The 19,405-nt window shown below is 42.8% G+C and overlaps 1 protein-coding gene across 1 annotated transcript in view; it reads right to left on the bottom strand.

The window, feature by feature from the left end:
* METTL8 (methyltransferase 8, methylcytidine) overlaps positions 1-19,405 on the bottom strand; it is a 139,166-nt gene that overhangs the window by 10,620 nt on the left and 109,141 nt on the right. The window contains 1 exon segment of the mRNA XM_050751356.1: positions 544-646. The gene's annotated coding sequence lies outside the window, so the exon portion shown is untranslated.

The raw sequence follows: 19,405 nt of genomic DNA, 5'->3' as shown, positions 1-19,405 counted from the left end.
GGCTAATTTCTGCATTTTCAGTAGAGTCAGGGTTTCCCCATGTTGGCCAGCACGGTCTCGAACTCCCGACCTCAGGTGATCCACTCGCCTCGGCCTCCCAAAGTGCTGGGATTACAGGCATGAGCCACCATGCCTGGCTCTTTTTTTTTTTTTTTTCGTTGAGACAGAGTCTTACTGTGTTGCCCAGGCTGGAGTGCAGGGGTGCGATCTCGGCCTACTGCAACCTCTGCATCTCAGGTTCAAGTGATTCTTGAGCCTCAGCCTCCCAAGTAGCTGGGATTACAGACATTCACCACTACGCCTGGCCAATTTTTTGTATTTTTAGTAGACAGGGTTTTGCCATGTTGGCCAGACTGGTCTCGAACTCCCGGCCTCAAGTGATCTGCCTGCCTCAGCCTCCAAAAATGCTGGGATTACAGGTATAAGCTACTGTACCCAGCCTACATTCTCTTATTCATACTAGGTTGACAAAACCTGATGTGTGTTTTACACTCGCAACAATCTCAGTTGGAATTTATCACATTTCAAGTGCTCAATACCCACATGTAGCTGACAGCTTCCATACAGCACAAGGTACTTCTGGATACTGCTTCAGGGCTGGAGATAGATGCAAAATACAGTCCCTAACATCTTAGAGATGATGGTCCTGTAAGAAAGATGGACACACAAACTATTAGAAAACAATGCAGCAAATGCGTAATTAATGCTGTGTACAAGATGCCATGGGAATAGAGCTCTTTCCATCAATGGGGTTTACAGAGAGATAATAGATAATAACATTTGAGTAGATCCTGAATGATCAAGGATTCTGCCAAGAAAACAAGAGGGTGGAGAGGACAATGCAGGCAGACAGAGAGAATCCTCACCTTTCCATCTACCCTTGCTGTAACAGCTCTTCTCTGACTATGCTCCTGAGACGGGCACCCTGCACACCAAGGGTACACTTGGATCTCGCTAGCTACTGTGGTCCAGGTTTGGATGGACCTCTGCAGTCTTAGCACAGGCTCAAGGAGTATAAGTTTTCAAAGGAAACACAACTAGGAAATAAGGGCGAGATATGAATGTGGGGAGAATGCCTATAAACAGACATGACGAGAGAGCCTGGAGTCAGTTTCCTAAGGTAATGGAACTCTGGTCACTGATAGGCTTCATTGGCTCAGGTTTCTGGGCACAAAGCCTAACATAATTTTCCTCATCTAATCTGCTTCCTTTGCTATTCAGAAAGCATTGTCACAGGCTCATTGTTTTTAACCTTTGGCAACATTTTGGTTGTTACTGTTTTTCATCTTCTCCCCTTATATTTCTCTGGTAGTCCCAAGGACTTGAGGACCAGCACTGACCTCCCTCTAGACTATCTCTCTCATATGAAAATCCTACTACTTTTAGTCAAATATATCTCTCTTTTCCCATTGCAAAACTCAGACACCCTATAGGATAGCTCAAAAACTTCTTATTTTGGCCAGGCATGGCGGTTCACGCCTATAATGCTGGCACTTGGGGAGGCCGAGGTGGGAGGATGGCTTGAGGACAGGAGTTTGAGAACAGCCTGGGCCACATAAGGAGACCCTGTCTCTAAAAAAAATTTAAAAAGTAGCCAGGTGTACTGGCACGCACCTGTGGTCCCAGCTACTCAGGAGGCTGAAGTGGAAGGATCACCTGAGCCCAGGAGGTTGAGGCTGCAGTGAGCCATGATCACGTCACCGCACTTTATCCTGGGTGACACAGCGAGACCCTCTCTCACAACAAACAAACCAACAAACAAAAAGAAGTTCTTATTTTTGTCTCAGAGGCAATGTTTGTTCTCTACTCTCTGAAGGGAGGTTATAACTTAAGTGACCCAAGGCCAAGGAATGGTCACGTGTTTTCCGCTCTAACTTACCTTCTCAGCATACTTTGTTAGATATTTTTGGAAGATTCACCTCACTCTCCTAAATCCTCCAAACCTCAGTTTTCTAACATAAAAGTACATCACACACATAACAGCAACAAAATAGAGCTGCTCACCTTTCAAGCCTAGGGCCTCCTGGGAGTTTCTCTGATCTGCTTTGGGAAGCCATCAAGTTCCCTGCAGACCTCTTTGCGTAACTCCATGATACTTAATAGCTGGTGAGGATTTTTAAGGATACCCAAGCAGTAATGGGAGAGGAAAGGAGGATAACTATTCTTAGATACTAAAAAAGAAGTATGCACTTAACTCAGACAAACATTCTGGCGCCTTTCTGTATGAGCAGAATCCTGATTTCCAGGAGGCTGGAAAGCCATGGCTAACTGTTTACATCCTTGGTCTACAGCAGTCAGATGGTATACACTGTAGCCTTATTTTCCTTGTCTCCTTCTTAAATCAACCATAAATCATTCTCAATGCCAAGCTTTCTGCAAAAATTTCCTGTGGTTTCTTTTAGTCTCTTATTGTGATTCCCATTGGCAATAATGTCGGCATCTGTTCTCCATACCAGCACTATTTGCAAACACTTTGAGACCATGCCCTTGATTACTACTCAAAAGTTCAACTTCTGTTTTCTCAGAGCCAAAACACACACTGTATTATCCAGTTTAAATAGTTTCCAATCCTCATCTGGGCAGCAGGCTTCATCAGTTCCTCCCATTACTCATATTGTTTTTTTTAATGCTTTTAATTCTTTTCTTTCAATTGACTCATGTAGGGATGAATAACTTTGGTCTTCAACACTGCTAACCTTCCCACTCTGAGCTGTGCTTCATTCCCTCCTCAAGGATCTCTTCCATCCATGATGTCGTGGATTCTAAGAGGTTCTTTTACTCCCCAAAGCAGTTTATTAATACCACCTTTATGTTTTTCCTCTCCATGGTCTAAATTAGATCTCAGAAAATAAATACATAAATAAATAGGATCTCAGTACGCTAGGAATTAGGCAACAATTGTATATACAGAATCAGTTATGGCCAGGCACAGTGGCTCACGCCTATAATCCTGGCACTTTGGGAGGCCGAGGCGAACGGATCACGAGGTCAGGAAATCGAGACCATCCTGGCCAACAAGGTGAAACTCCGTCTCTACTAAAATACAAAAAATTAGCTGGGCATGGTGGCGGGCACCTGTAGTCCCAGCTACTCAGGAGGCTGAGGCAGGGGAATCGCTTGAACCCAGGAGGCAGAGGTTGCAGTGAGCCAAGATCGTGCCACTGCACTGCAGCCTGGCGACAGAGCAAGACTCAGTCTCAAAAAAAAAAAAAAAAAAAGAATCAGTTATTCTTAAAGAGAAATAATTTATATGGTTTACAATATCTTTTCTCTCTCTGGCTTAAAACATTTTGTTTGTAATGTGCACGTGAGTATGTGCATGGTTTGGATTTGGTTTTGATTTTGTGAGTGCGTGTATGTATGTGGTTTGATTTTGCTTGTTTGGTATTTTTCTAAATGATTTGGTTGAACAGTTATTCAACAGAGATGATGCACCATTCTGAGCACTGTCAGGCAGTTAACATTTTTATGAGCTGCCCCTTTGGCATAGACTCTGTGTTTCTGGACTTGTGAGAAAATACATACTCGTACGCTCATATGTGCATGCCTGAACATACACACAAAACCAATACAGTAATTAAAACAACAGAGAAAGACACTTAGCAAAAACCCAGCAGACCAAATGATTACATCTATGTTTTATAAAGACTTCTAAGTTAATCAAAGATATTTATGCATTTATACAAATACCAGAGGAAATCATAAATTGTAACGAAAATCAGGAATATTCTAATACAACTAGTACTAACATTTTTTAAAAGGTTCTCCATATATCAAGTACTATTCTATATACTTTACATCGAGAAATCCATACAACATTTCTGAGATAGAAATTATTATTATCCTGCTTATCGATGAGAAAACCAAGCCGCAGAGAGGTTAAGTGACTCACCTATGGTTTCACAGTCAGATAAATGGAAAAGGGTACAAGCAGACAATTCGCATAAGATAAAATGCAATCTCAAATGAAAAAATGTTCAAGATTGCCAGTTATCAGAGAAATGTAAATTAAAAGATTAATTAATTTCATACCACACCTTTGGGGAGGCTTAAACTATCACTCTCAGATGTGGTGGCAACAATGTAAATCAGTGTAAGCTTTCAGGAAAGCCATTTGCTAATACTTATAAACAATGGTAAAGAGGCTCCCTTTAATTCAGTAATTACACTCCTAGAAATTTATTCTTAGAAAGTTATTCAAAAGAAAGAGCCATATGAATAAAAAATTTGCTGTAGCTTCTTTATGGTATCAAACATTGAAAGCAGTCTAAAGTTCCAAATATAGGGACTTTTAAAGTAAACTATGATACATCAATGAAACGGAATACCATGTGGCCATTTAAACTATAATTATCAGTGATAATGGTGATATTAAAGTTACATAATGTTAAGTGAAGTAGGCCAAATATAACATTTTACCTATTTTATGATTGCAACTATGTAAAATTATGTATACATATGTTCAAGGACCAGAATGGAACATAAAATGAAAATGCCTGAGACATCAGATGGCATAATTTTAAGTCCATTTCTTTCCTATTTTTAATTACCTTTATTTTTGTTGTTTTCCATATGATGGCAAAATCGGGAGTTAGGAAAAAATAGAAGACACCGTTTCTACCTTTTGGTGATATAGAATGTAGCTGAGCATTCATAGAATCATTGACTTTTAGAGCTGGAAGGTGCTTTATCAGACTCTTGGTGCAACTTCCTAATTTTACAGATAAATACTCTGAGGCAGAAAAAGACTGACTTGCTCAACCACACATATTTAATTAGAAGCCAGAATTTTCAACTCCAAAAGTGACCCACCATCATTTAGGGGACATTTCTTATAGAGAAATCAAGTTGTTAGGACCCTATCTTGAAACAGATTATGTTAATAAAAATAACCATTTTAACCTAATTCTACTTTTTAAAATCTTCATTATCAACTGCCTCCTTTCCCCACCTGAAATTTGCTTTATGCCAAAGCAAAAGTGCTAATTCTTGACTACATAGCACACACCATGCATATTTTTGGCATTTCAAAAAATGCCAAAATATTTATAAAGAAGATGAGTATTTCGAATAACAATAGAAAACGTAGCAGTCATTTTCTGGTGATGGAGACAGCAGGAATTCAATTAAGATTTAATAAATTAATTACATTGAATTTCACTTTCATACATTAAAAAATGTTTTCTAACATTGACTAAAAAATCTGCTTTAAATCTGCTAAAAATTAGTTTCTGGGATGCAAAGGAAGAATATGAGTGAATATGTAAATATGTACATAGCCTTACAGGGAGACCTTCATCTACTTACCTGTGATGACAAAAAGCAAAGCATGTCCTCAGGAGAGGTGAGACCCAGGTGGCAAGGGAGGCTCACTAGTCTTAAATTCACTTTTGATGATAATAGCTTCTGCCTGCGCTCTCTGAAAGAACAGGAAAATGGAGGCCAGGCGCCTGGGCTCTCTGAAAAAACAGAGGAAAATGGAGGCCAGGCACGGTGGCTCACGCCTGTAACCCCAGCACTTTGGGAGGCCAAGGCCAGCAGATCACTTGAGGTCAGGAGTTCGAGGCCAGCCGGGCCAACATGGCAAAACCCCGTCTCTACTAAAAATACAAAAAAAAAAAAAAAAAGCCAGTCGTGGTGGCCTGTACCTGTAATCCCAGCTACTCAGGAGGCTGAGGCAGGAGAATCGCTTGAACCTGGGAGGTGGAGGTTGCAGTGAGCTGAGATTGCACCACTGCACTTCAGCCTGGGCGACAGAGCAAGACTCTGTCTCACAAAAAAAAAAAAAAAAAAAAAAAAAAAAAAAGGAAAAAAATGGGAAGATGCTAAAGAAAATTTAGAAGTCACAGACTGATGGGGCTACCAAAGTTGTTTTGGTTGTTGGGGCTGGTATGTCACGGCCACAGGGTTGATTTTCAGGGAGTATGTAAAAGCATCATGTGCTCATTTCAGGGCACGTGAGTCTCTAGGGGCATCAACCAAACATCGCACCAGCAACCAAGGTGGTGGTGATGGCTGATCCCATCAGTGCTCTGCAGCTGGGGCTTCAGCAGCAGCAGGAAGCAGCACCAGCTCTGGGCACTGGGACAGGAGCATGACCCTCTCATGAGACTTGGTTGGAAGTCCTGGACACTACTTAATAGAAGTTAAGAGCTGTTGAGACACATACCCTAGGGACTAAGGAAATAGAAAACAAGTCATATATTAAGGTGAAGACCTACTCAAATTTAATAATCTGTTTTTCACAACTGTAAACGAGCTCACAACCTATGGTATTCTCCATGATATTTTTCTCTTAGTCACAACTCAGTGGTTCTCAAGCCTGGCTAACTATCAAGATCTCCTAGAGAATAAAAGACATCATCTGTACAGAGGAAACAAACAAACAAACAAAAACACACACAAGAAATGAAAAAAACATAACAAACACCAATGCCTAGGCCTCCCATAGATGGATGAAATCAGAATCTGGTGGTGGATCACAGGAATCAGTAGCTATGCTTGTTGTTTTTAGAGAGAGACAGGGTCTCTGTTGCCAAGGATGCAGTGCAGCAGAGCAATCATGGCTCACTGCAGCCGTGAACTCCTGGGCTCCAACAATCTTCCCACCTCAGCCTCCCAAGTAGCTGGGACTACAGGCACATGCCACCATGCTTGACTAATTTTTTTTTGCCTGGGGGTGGCGGTGGGGTGGGGGTGACAGGGAGGGGGTTGAGGGTGTGTGTAGAGAGGAGTCTCGCTATGTTGCCCAGGCTGGTCTCAAACTCCTGATCTTAAGCAATTCTCCTCCTCAGCCTCCCAAAGTGCTGGGATGATAGGCATGAGCCACTGTGCCAGGCCAAATCAGTATGTTTTAAACGCTTCTGAGATTCTTCTAATGAACAGTGAGGGTAGAGACCCATTGTTCCAACAAGAGCAGTTAGAATCTTTCTGGAACAGTTCTAATTTTAATGTACATACAAATCACCTGGGGATCTTATTAAGCTGCAGATCTTGATTTGCTAGGCCTGAGCTGGAGACTGCGATGTTGAATTGCTAACAACCTCTCCTGGTGATGCTAACACTAATAGTCTGCAAACCACCTTTAAGTTTTAAAAGGATCTAGGAAAATTAAAACAGGTGGTTAATTCCAGAGTAGAGGGGTCAGAGACAACTAACAACAACAACAAAAAAACAAAAAAAAATTTTTAACGTTAACAAAAGGGTAAAAACAAAAGTATATAGGAACTCTTTTATTTTATTTTATTTTATTTTTTTCCAAGACTGAGTCTTGTTCTGTCACCCAGGCTGGAGTGCAGTGGTGCAATCTCAGCTCACTGCAACTTCCACCTCCCAGGTTCAAGCAATTCTCCTGCCTCAGCCTCCCAAGTAGCTGGGATAACAGGTGTCCACCACCACACCCAGCTAAGTTTTTATGGTTTTAGTAGAGAGGAGGTTTCACCATGTTGGCTAGGCTGGTCTTGAACTCCTGAGCTCGTGATCCACCCACCTCGGCCTCCCAAAGTGCTGGGATTACAGGCATGAGCCACCACACCCGGCCAGGACTTCTAATACAACCCAATTTTTTTTTTTTTTTTTTTGAGATGGAGTTTCACTCTTGTTGCCCAAGTTGGAGTGCAATGGCGCAATCTCGGCTCACTGCAACCTCCTCCTCACGGCTTCAAGTGATTCTCCTGCCTTAGCCTCCCGAGTAGATGGAATTACAGGCATGTACCACCATGCCCGGCTAATTTTTGTATTTTTAGTAGAGACGGGTTTCTCCATGTTGGTCAGGCTGGTCTCAAGCTCCCGCCCTCAGGTGATCCCACTTCAGCCTCCCAAAGTTCTGGGATTACAGGCTTGAGCCACTGTGCCCAGCCTATGACCCAAATTTTTAACTTGGTCACTGCTATAGTTGGAATGTTTGTATCCCTCTAATATTCATATGTTGAAATCCTAACCCCTAAAGTGATGGTATTAGAAGGTGGGCTGTTGGGAGGTAATTAGGTCATGAGAACTAAAGGGATTAGTGTCATCATAAAAGAGTGCTGAGGGAGCTCAGTTGTCCCTTGCACCATGTGAGGACACATTGAAATGTGCCTTCTATGAAGTAGGCTCTCACCAGACACCAAATCTGCCAGTGCCTTTTTTTTTTTAGAGACAGGGTTTCACCATGTTGCCCAGGATGGTCATGAACTCCTGGGCTCAAGCGATCTGCCCACCTCAGCCTCCCAAAGTTCTGGGATTACAGGTGTGAGCCAGCATATCTGACCAAATCCTCCAGTGCCTTGATCTTGGATTTCCCAGCTTCCATAACTGTGAGAAATACATTTCTGTTGTTATAGCAACCCAAATGGACTAAGACAGTCACCTCATCTAAATATGAATTAAAGTCAAGAAAATGCTAAATTGATAGCATGGACATACCTACATTGCCTCCTACCTCCCAAGTTTGCTGTATGTGGCCGTAGTTATGTCATAACAGTCTAGAGGGGCCTGCTGTGAGTGACACTCCCTAGGACCAAGCTTTAGGCTATGCAGTTGGAGGTGACATTTGGATTGAAATAACAGAGAAGCTGAAGTAATAGGTAAGAAGATGAGCACGCAACTCTGAAGGGAGATTTAAGACCAGAAAATGGGAAATGAGCACTTTGGTCAGAGGTCAAGAGGCAGCTAGGTGCAGTGGCTCATGCCTGTAATCCCAGCACTTGAGGAGGCTGAGGCGGGAGGACTGCTTGAGCCTAGGAGTTTGAGATCAGCCTGGGCAACAAAGTGAGATCCCATCTCTACCAAAAAAAAAAAAAAAAAAAAATTAAAAATTAGCCAGGTTTGGTGGTATGTGCCTGTAGTCCTTAATAGTCAGGAGGCTGAGGCAGGAGGATTGCTTCTGCCCAGGGATTTGAGGTGGCAGTGAGCTGTGATCACACAACTGCACTCCAGCCTGGGAAAAAGAATGAGACTGTCTGAAACAAAAAACAAAAACCAAAAAAAAACGTAAGAGGCTGGAGAGACAGAAAAAAATATAGTTTTTAAAATGCCAAACTGGGCCCTCAAAGAATGTTGAGGTTTTTCTCCTATGGTGTGCCAAGCACACTGAGTGGGAAGGTCATGTGTAACTCCTTTGCTTCAGGCTCTCTCTACTTGTCCATCACCAACCACAAGGAGTAATGGAAGGGCTGAACTTTCCCAGGTTTGCTTGGCAAAGAGTTGTGATGATCCCAGAGCATACTGTGGGGTGGAGTGTTATGAGAAGGTTCTGTGGCGGTGGGAGTCCAGGATATCTTGCAATTAAGTCCTTCCTCTTGCACTGGATGACAAGAGTATATGCACAGTGCCAGGCAGAGTCCACATGGGCTGGCCATAGTGAGAAACGGTGGAAAACAGGGTGGTGTATATAAAAAGTGGATGGCGGCCAGGCACGGTGGAACACGCCTGTAATCCCAGCACTTTGGGAGGCTAAGGCGGGCTGATCATGAGGTCAAGAGATTGAGACCATCCTGGCCAACATGGTAAAACCCCATCTCTACTAAAAATACAAAAATTAGCTGGGCATGGTGGCGCACGCCTATAGTCCCACCTGCAGGCGCTGGGGCAGGAGAATCCCTTGAACTCAGGAGGTGGAGGTTGCAGTGAGCCGAGGTCACGCCACTGCACTCCAGCCTGGCAATAGGGTGAGACTGTCTCAAAAAAGAAAAAAGAAAGAAAGAAAGAAAAAAAGTGGATGGCAAGGCCAGGGAACTAGAAATAGAGGGCAAAAGTTCATAGTTTTGAGAGGCCAGACTGAACACTGGGCTAGTTGCATTTTTTTTTTTTTGAGACACTGTCTCGTTCTGTCACCCAGGCTGGAGTGCAGTGGTGAGATCTTGGCTCACTGCAACCTCCACTTCCCGGGTTCAAGCAATTCTTCTGCCTCAGCCTCCTGAGTAGCTGGGACTACAGACGTGCCACCATGCCCGCCTAATTTTTGTATTTTTAGTAGAGATGGGGTTTCACCATATTTGCCAGGCTGGTCTTGAACTCCTGACCTCGTGATCCACCCGCCTCGACCTCCCAAAGTGCTGGGATTACCGGCACGAGTCACTGCATCTGGCCGCTAGTTGATTTTTTAAACATTGTGGTAAAATACACATATCATAAAATTTACCATCTTAACTATTTTTAAGTGCACAATTCAGTAACATTAGTACTTTCACATTGTTGTGCTACCATCAATATCGGGCCCATCAATACCATCCATAGAACCCTTTTCATCTTGCAAAACTAAAACTCTGTACCCATTAAGTGACAATTCCCCATCCCCCTGTCGCCCAGCCCTGGCGACGACCATTCTACTTTCCATCTCTACGAATTTGACTATTCCAGGTACCCCATGTAAGTGGAATCATACTATATTTTTCCTTTTGTGATTGACTTATTTCACTTGGCATGATGTCCTCAAGGTTCATTCATATTGTAGCATGTGTCAGAATTTCCTTCCTTTTTAAGGCTGAATAATATTCCACTTTATGTATATACTGCATTTTGCTTATCCATTCATCTGATGATGGACACTTGGTGCCATTGTTTGAATGTATTCCCCAAGCTCATGGGTTGGAAACTTAATTCCCAATTCAACAGTGTTGAGACCTTTAAGAGTTGAGTAGGTCATGAGGGCTCTCCCCTTATGAATGGATTAAAGCAGTTATCACACGAGTGGGTTCCTGATAAAAGGATTTGTTTGACCTCCTTTTCTCCCTCTTATGCTCTCTTGCCCTTCCACCTTCCACCGTGGAATGGCACAGCAAGAAGGCTCTCACCAGATGTCAAGTATTTGCCAGTACTCTGCCCTTGGACTTCCCAGTTTCCAGAACCATGAGCCAAATACATTTCTTTTCTTTATAAATTACCCAGTCTCAGGCATTCTGATACAGCAACACAAAACGGACAAAACACTTGGATTGCTTTCACCTTTTGGCTATTGTGAAAAATGCTACTATGAACATGCATGTACAAATATCTCCTCAGGTCCATGCTTTCAGTTATCTTGGGTATATACTAAGAATTGCTGAATCACATGATAATTCTATTTTTAATTTTTTGGGGGCCCACCATACTGTTTTCTATAGCTATTGCACCGTTTTACGTTCCCATCAACAGTGCACAAGAGTTCCAATTTCTGCATACCTTTGTCAACATTTACTATTTTCTGGTTTTTGGTAGTAGCCATCCTAATGGGTTTGAGGTGGTACCCCATTGTGGTTTTGATTTGTATTTCCCTAATGATTAATGACATTGAGCATTTTTTTCATATGCTATTGCCATTTGTATAACATTTTTTGAGAAATATCTATTCAAATTCTTTGCCCATCTTAAAATTGAAGGTTTTATTGTTGAGTTGTGAGAGTTTTGTTTTGTTTTGCTTTGTTTTTTGTTTTGAGGCAGGATCTCACTCTGTCACCCCAGCTAGAGTGCAGTGATGCAATCACAGCTCACTGCACTATTGACCTCCAAGGCCCAAGCGATCCTTCCACAGCAGCCTCCTAGGTAGCTGGGACTACAGATGCACACCGCCACGCTCAGCTAATTTTGTTCTTTATTTTATTTATTTATGTATTTTTTTTTTTTTTTTTGTAGAGACAGGGGTCTCACTATGTTGCCCAAGCTGGTCTTGAACTCCTGGGCTCAAGCAACCCTCCCACCTCAGCTTCCCAAAGTGCTAGGATTACAGGCATGAGCCACCATGCCCAGTGTAAGAGTTCTTCATACATTCTGGATACTAAACCCTTATCAGACGTATGATTTGCAAACATTTTCTCCCATTGTGTGGGATGCCTTTTACTCTGCTGATGTGTCCTTTAATGCACAGAATCTTTTAATGTTGATGTAGTCCAACTTTTCTTTTTCTTTTGTTGTCTGTACTTTTGTTGTCGTATCCAAGAAATTATTGCCAAACCCAATGTTATGAAGTTTTTCCTCTGTTTTCTTCTAAGAGTTTTATAGTTTTAGGTCTTACATCTAGGTTTTTAATCCATTTTGATTTAATTTTTGTATCTGGCATAAAATGGGGGTCCAATTTCTCTTGCAAGTTGATACCCAGTTTTCCCAATGTTATTTGTTGAAAAAACTGTCCTTGCCCCATTGGATGGTTTTGGCACCCTTATGGAAAATCATTTGGTCATATGTGCAGGTGTTTATTTCTGGACTCCAGAAGGCCTATTTGTTGAGTTTATGCGAGGATCAGGAGATAACTGTGGTAAAGGTGAGTCAGATCAGGTTCTATGCTTGGATGACCACCTCGAGTAAATGATGCACAGTGTGAGGCTTTATAGCCGTCTTTGGCCTATTTTGGAGAATCTTACAGATCTTCGGAAAGCAGCTCAGATCTTATCTTAATTGTGACCAGTTGAATGGACAGTGGTGATACTTAGAGGTGCTGCTAGGTATTGTGAGTGGAAGTCCTAAATGCTGTGGCAGGAGGCATTCTGCATAGAGTTATGGGCAGCATTATTAAAAGTGACCTTGGATGCCAAAGCGTAGATGGTACAAAAGCTATACGGTAAGGACCCATTTCACATGCTTTGTTTGGCTTTTGCTGGATAAGCACATGGCTAGATTTGTTCTCTGAGATTCTTGAAAAGGGTCTAAAAAATGAGGATACCAATTAATAAGCTGAGGTTGGCAAAACTATGGTGGCCAAAGAGTGGTGGCCTGCTGGAGCCAAAGATTTAAGTAGGAGGTGCTTACCACATTTCAGACAAATGGGCATCTATCCTGAACTGCAGGCATCTAAAGAGCGGGGGTTCATTTCATAAGCCACGTGCATTTCAGTATTCTCAGTATGCAGCACAGTTCTGGCACACAGTAGATGCTTAATAAGCATCTGATTATCTGAATTAAACATAAGCCAAAGAAACAGCAATGACTTTCCTAAATAAGAAAACTCAACTTTTCAGTTAGCAAGTTTAAGGCTAATTATTTTTAAATAATTATTTAAATAATTTTTATATTACATATATTTATATTAGATATAAATACTTAAATAATATTTACATTATTTATCCTGTAATTATTTATTCTTCTCAAAGAGACAAAGACTTGTTCACCATCTGTATTAGTCAAGGTTCTCCAGAGAGATAGAACCAATAGGGGAGAGAGAGACAGAGAGAGAGAGAACGAGAGAGAGAAAGATAAAGAGAAGAGAGGATTTATTAGGGGAATTGCCTCACAGAATTATGGAGGCTGAGAAGTCCCATGATAGGCCATCTACAAACAGGAGACCCACGGAAGCCAGTGGCATAGCTCAGTCCAAGTACAAACATCTCGGCACCAGGGAAGTCAACAGTGTAACTCTCAGTCTGAGGCTGAAGGCCTAAAAACCAAAGATGCTGCTTGTGCAAGTTCCAGAGTCCAAAGGCCAGATAACCTGGAGTTCAAAGGCAGGAGAAGAAGGGGGTGTCCTAGTTCCAGGAGAGAGAGAAAATTCACCTTCCCTCTACCTTATTCTATTCAGGTCGCCCACATTGAGGGCAGCTCTTCCCCATTCGGTTCACTGACTCACATACCAATCTCCAGAAATAATGCTTTACCGGCTATTTAGGTATCCCTTAATCCAGCCAAGTTGACACCTAAAGTTAACCATCACGTCATCCTTAAAAAAAAAAAAATATATATATATATATATATATATATCTCTAAATAACAATATATATTTTATAAATATATGTCATATATTATAAAATATCATATATTATATATATTAATAACAATATTAATTACCACTTATTAAGCACCAGTTATCTCCAGGCATCATACCTAGCATTTGATGTGCATTATATTTAGTCCTTGCAACAATCTGCAGGTAAGCATTATTTCCATTTCATAGTTCAGTGCATTGAACCTTGGAGATTTCAAGTGTCTTGCTTAAGGTCACAAAACCACCAATAGTGAAGTTAGGATTTATATCCAAAATGGGTCCCATGTTTCTGCTTTGAGAACCCTTTTTGCCTGTTTCTACCTGGGCACTATTATTTTCATCTTCTAGCATGCATTTATTTTAGGGCAAACCCATTTCTTCCCTATAAACAAACCACTAACAGTCTTTTCTCCATCTCTGGCCTTTTCCCAAGTTCTCTATGTTCCTTAAATTTAGCATTAGCCCAGCATTGACAGTATCATTCAGTGTGACACACACACACACGTGTGTATGCATTGTAATGTCAACAAAAATACAACCATCTCCCTTTCCATGTTAAATCAGCATAGAAACTATTTTGTAACTATTCAAATATTCACAAAAATTCAAATTTTTTTAGAAAGTGAACAAATAAAAGGAATCATAACTACCCAGACCCCTGGTGAGAGCTAGATGGTGAGATGCTGAAGAACCATTGACAAGTGCATCTCTGAGCAGACTACTCAGCAAATAGCAGAAGGATAAAGCAGAGTCTACCCCCACACTGCTCTAGATTTGGTCTATGTAGCATATGCTTTACCCAACACTTATAAAAGGTTTAGGTAATTCCCACTCCTGTTCTTTCCTGCCATGTGGAGGGACAGCACAACTGATTTAAGACTGCCAGCCTCTTTAATCCCACCCTCCTCATTCCTGGGAGAGGTGGAGTGATTTCTCTCATCAGTGAATATGGGCGGTTACTTAGGCTTGTTTAATCCAGCTCTTCTTTGTTTTCTGTTGGAGGAAAGTGTGCTGCAATAGGCCTCAAAGGGGCAGGGCCCCCTGTGTAGAGTCCTTGGCTGTCTAGCTGTGAGCCCTGATTCTGGGGTTCAGTATTAGGAAGACACTAATTCCTTGTACCCAAAGTCCATTTTTTCCAGTACCAGCTTCATCAGTAATTGAGCTATTTTTTTTTTCTTTTTCTTTTCTTTTTTGAGACACAGTCTTGCTCTGTTGCCTAGGCTGGAGGCCAATGGCACAATCTCGGCTCACAGCTACCTCCACCTCCCGGGTTCAAGTGATTCTCCTGCCTCAGCCTTCCGGGTAGCTGGGATTACAGGCTCCCACCACCACCCCCAGCTAATTTCTGTATTTTTAGTAGAGACGGGGTTTCGTCATGTTGCCCAGGCTGGTTTCAAACTCCTGATCTCAGGTGATCCACCTGCCTCAGCCTCCCAAAGTGCTGGGATTACAGGCAAGAGCCACTGTGCCCAGGGTGAGCTGACATTTTAATCTTCATTTATTGACACCTTAATCTATTTGATTGGTTTAAAACTTGGGCAGAGAACATAGGGATATTATTTATTGGGTTTCTCTCAAACCTCACTGGATGGCTGTGATTCCACACTGGGGTCTTGTCTAGTAGACTATTCTGCCCTGTATTCTTTGATTCCCTCTGTTTATTTCCTCAGATGGGGGCAGTAAATCCTGAATCACTTCTTGACTCCATTATACTGATACCTACCCAGTTCCCTTAGTTCCCTTATACAAGGTAGGAGTCAGGCCTTTCTCCTTCACTGAGGAATGAGGGTGACCTTCTGGTTGGCCAGTGTCTCCTTCCCCTTTACATCTTTGGGTATATTTCTCCTAAATCCATGCCACATTTTTCCAGATTTATGAAGCATCAACAAACTCATGGTTTGTGATATCATGGTAGAAAACAAATATAAAAGTCCAAGGGCTCTGGAATCAAACAAAGAATCAGGTAAAGGTGAGTCACTGCTCTTCAAAACAGTGTCAAGAAAAAAGTGTTTTATGTAGGGAAGTTTAAACTTTCCCTCTGAAGGTTCAATAAGTGAGTCATCCCACTGAAATAAACTGACAATAGACAAATTAACAGGAGAAAAGCATACAAATTTATTAACTTGCATAAGCACGGAGCCACATAAAATATGAGACTCAAGGAAAGGCCAGATGGAGCTTACATAGTTCCCTCTTCACAGAAAAGAGGGGATGGGGCAATACAGCCTATTTTGAAGGATAATAACATGGTTTGACTGTGTCCCCACGCAAATCTCACCTTGAATTGTAATAATCCCCATGTGTCAAGGGCTGGGCCAGGTGGAGATAATTGAATCATGGGGGCAGTTTCCCCCATACTGTTCTCGTGGTAGTGAATAAGTCTCATGAGATCTGATGGTTTCATAAATAGGAGTTCCCTTGTACAAGCTCTCTTGCCTGCTGCCATGTAAGATGTGACTTTGCTCTTCATTTGCCTTCAGTGATGATTGTGAGGCCTCCCCAGCCATGTGGAACTGTGAGTCAATCAAACCTCTTTCCTTTATAAATTACCCAGTCTCAGTTATGTCTTCATTAGTAGCATGAGAACAGACTAATACAGTAAATTGGTACCAGGAGTGTGGTGCTGCTGTAAAGATACCTGAGAATGTGGAAGCAACTTTGGAAATGGGTAACAGGCAGAGGTTGGAACAGTTTGGAGGACTCAGAAGAAGACAGGAAAATGTGGGAAAGTTTGGAACCTCCTAGAGACTTGTTGAATGGCTCTGCCCAAAATGCTGATGGTGATATGGACAATAAAGTCCAGGCAGAGGTGGTCTCAGATGGAGATGAGAAACATATTGGGAATTGGAGTAAAGATCACTCTTGATATGCAAAGAGTCTGGTGGCATTTTGCCTGCCCTAGAGGTCTGTGGAACTTTGAACTTGAGAGAGAGGACTTACAGTATCAGGTGGAGGAAATTTCTAAGTGGTAAAGTGTCAAGAGGAAGCAGAGCATAAAAGTTTGGAAAATTTACAGCCTGACAATGTGATAGAAAAGAAAACCCCATTTTTGGGGAGAAATTCAAGCCAGCTGCAGAAATTTGCATACGTAATAAGGAGCCAAATGTTAATCACCAAGACAATGGGGAAAATGTCCCCAGGGCATGTCAGAGACCTTTGTGGCAGCCCCTCCCATCATGGGCCCAGAGGCCTAGGAGGGAAAAATGGTTTCCTGGGCTGGGACCAGGGACCCCCTGCTGTGTGCAGCCTCGGGATTTGGTGCCCTGCATCCCAGCTGGTTCAGCCATGGCTAGTAGGAACCAAGGTACAGCTGGGGCCATGGCTTCAGAAGGTGCAAGCCCCAAGCCTTTGCAGCATCCACATGGTGTTGAGCCTGCAGGTGCACAGAAGCCAAGAACTGAGGTTTGGGAACCTCTGCCTACATTTCAGAGGTTGTATGGACACACCTGGATGTCCAGACAGAGGTGTGTTGCAGGGGCAGAGCCCTCATGGAGAACCTCTGCTAGGGCAGTGCAGAAGGGAAATGTGGAGTGGGAGCCCCCACACAGAGTCCCTACTGGGACACTGCCTAGTGTAGCTGGGAGAAGAGGACCACCATCCTCCAGACCCCAGAATGGTAAATCCACCAACAGCTTGCACTGTGCACCTGGAAAAGCCACAGACACTCAACACCAGCCCATGAAAACAGCTGGGAGAGGGGCTGTACCCTGCAAAGCCACAGGGACAGGGCTGCTCAAGACCATGGGAATCTACACCAGCATGACTTGAATGTGAGATATGGAGTCAAAGGAGGTAATTTTGCAGCTTTAAGATTTGACTGCCTCATTGGATTTTGGACTTGCATGGGGCCTGTAGCCCCTTCATTTTGGCCAATTTCTCCCATTTGGAATGGGTGTATTTACCTAATGCCTGTACCCCCATTGTATCTAGAAAATAACTAACTTGCAGGCTGGGCACAGTGCAGTGGCTCACGCCTGTAATCCCAACACTTTGGGAGGCTGAGGTGGGCGGATCACCTGTGGTCAGGAGTTCGAGACTAGCCTGGCCAATGTGGTGAAATCCCATCTCTACTAAAAACATAAAAATTAGCCGGGCATGGTGGCAGGTGCCTGTAATCCCAGCTACTTGGGAGGCTGAGGCTGGAGAATTGATTGAACCCTTGGAGGTGGAGGTTCAAATTCCTGACCTCAGGTGATCCGCCCACCTCTGCCTTGCAAAGTGCCAGGATTACAGGTGTGAGAGACCATGTCTGGCCAGGTATGTCTTTATTAGCAGTGTGAGAACAAACTAAAACAGGCAGTGAATGATTTTTAGGAGAATTGAGTGGACCCAAAGAGCAGACAGTAGTTTATAAATGAAACTTTGAAAACTAAATGGGACCAGAGAAGAAATAATGGCCTGCAACAAAGTTTTTTTGTGCTCTGTGAGAGGTGGCAACAAATTTTAGGAAGGCAAGAGGCAGAACTTCATTGTGACCAAAGGTTGTCTTATTATGCAGATAAAGTCTCCCCGGTAACCTCTTGGAACTGCCCTCAGAAAAACAGATGAAAAGTCTGTCTGGGCAAGGTGACTTTCAGTCTTTTCTGGTGGTTAATCTTCTCTGGTTATTTAATGAGATTTCTTAGGGAGGGGGTTTTGGGCCAATGGCGTTTCTTTTGGAAGAACTCTACTCAGTCAGATAAGGAAACTTCCACAGAGAACCCCTTCCTGCGCTTGATGTGGGGTGAAGAAACCAAGAGTCCTTGGTTCTTTTTTTTTTTTTTTTTTTTTTTGAGACAGAGTTTCACTCTTGTTGCCCAGGCTGGAGTGCAATGGCACAATCTCGACTCACTGTAACCTCCGCCTCCTGGGTTCAAGCGATTCTCCTGCCTCAGCCTCCCGAGTAGCTGGGATTATACGCATGTGCCACCACACGTGGCTAATTTTGCATTTTTAGTAGAGATGGGATTTCTACATGTTGGTCAGGCTGGTCTCGAACTCCTGACCTCAAATGATCTGCCTGCCTTGGCCTCCCAAAGTGCTGGGAGTGTGAGCCACTGCACCCGGCCAACTCCTTGGTTCTGAGGCAGCTTTGATGGCGTTTTAATTTCCTTTAGTTCAGTGTGCTCAGCATGCTGAAGAACCATCCTTTGGACTATTGTTTTCTGCACCCTAATACTTTTGGTAGCCATTTCTGTGCTACAAAAACACCGGAAATGGTGTTTCAGGTAAGCAGAAAAAAGCTGACAGCCTCTCGCTTTCCTATTTCCAAAGCTCCACCAGTGCTCTTTCTTGGGTTCTTTCTCTGAGCTTAGGCAGGGGACAGTTAAGCCTACCGTCCAGTTCTCTGAGATTCAGTCATAAGTCACTCTTGCAACAATCTTCTGTGACTTTGTGTTTTTCTTTGGGTCACTGAAGCAGCATTTGGCTAATGTGTCTGTGTGTAAGTGTGTCCACTTTCCATAAGGTCAGAGTGCTGCTGGCTTCTGCTGGTAGCCTTCCCTGGAGGTGACTGCTCATCGCTGAGCTTTAGAGGAATGACCAACTCTGGATTCTTCATCACCAGTGACACAGTGTGCATCCTCAGTTGGACCTTGTCTATGCCAATAGCTTAGTCTTTGTCTGTACCACCACAAATACGGTATTTATTGTTCTTTTTTTTTTTTTTTTTTTTGAGACAGAGTTTTGCTCTTGTTGCCCAGGCTGGAGTGTGGTGGCGTGATCTCGGCTCACTGCAACCTCTGCCTCCTGGGTTCAAGTGATTCTTTTGCCTCA

This window comes from Macaca thibetana, chromosome 12 (assembly GCF_024542745.1).
Source record: "Macaca thibetana thibetana isolate TM-01 chromosome 12, ASM2454274v1, whole genome shotgun sequence".
Classification (NCBI taxonomy): domain Eukaryota; kingdom Metazoa; phylum Chordata; class Mammalia; order Primates; family Cercopithecidae; genus Macaca; species Macaca thibetana.
The sequence above is the reverse complement of the archived record's forward strand: the minus strand, read 5'-3'. Positions and strand labels throughout refer to the sequence as shown.